Raw genomic sequence first — 805 nt, forward strand, 5'->3', positions numbered from 1 at the left:
CAGGAAGCATGAGATGGATGAAGAAGTGGAGGACAGAGACATTCCTGACATCCAGGAAAGCACCGGGACAGGAACAGGGACTGTTTTTTTTTTTTGTATAAGCAAACCAGAGTGAGTAGGCAAAAACCTGGAAAACGGAAATGGAGTGCAGAAATGACAGGATCCTTTGGAGGGATGTGGTGGAGCTGTGTTTACAGACAACGGTCACACAGTGTACCGTGACTTTGGGTATTGCCAGCCCTGAGTTTGTTGATGGGTAACCGCAGCTAACCAACAATCAAGCAATATTTACATCAGTGCCGACCATTAGTCCTTTTCTCAGGATGTGCAGCATCTCAAATTATGCTCAGAAAAAAGTATATTATCTATATATACATTTTTTTAGAAGACATGAAAAAAACAAAGGAGGAGCAGGACAACTCATACGCGCTTCGATCATAAACATAAAGACATTGATCTTAGTCGCCGCCACCAAGACGAGCTAACTGAAAATCATTCCAACCATGCTGTGATTCTCCACTGGTGGGAGAGACTCTCAAAGGCAGCTGCCTCAAAGCCCCACAGAGGTATCAGATCTCACCCTTTTTCTCATCTCCTTAATTAGGACAATTAAGGAATTTACAGGACAGATGGACTGAAATCCAGCTGGCTGCAGTGTGTGCCCCAGAGGATTGCTCTGATGATGATAAGAAGAGTGAATATTGGACAGTGTTACATCAACTTACCGGTGGGACTCTGGTGCCCTCTGGTGGAAAGAGAAGAATAATGCTCATATATATATATATATATATATATATATGAGCAT

The sequence above is a fragment of the Cyprinodon variegatus genome, unplaced genomic scaffold (assembly GCF_000732505.1).
Source record: "Cyprinodon variegatus isolate N-32 unplaced genomic scaffold, C_variegatus-1.0 Scaffold31, whole genome shotgun sequence".
NCBI classification, from domain to species: domain Eukaryota; kingdom Metazoa; phylum Chordata; class Actinopteri; order Cyprinodontiformes; family Cyprinodontidae; genus Cyprinodon; species Cyprinodon variegatus.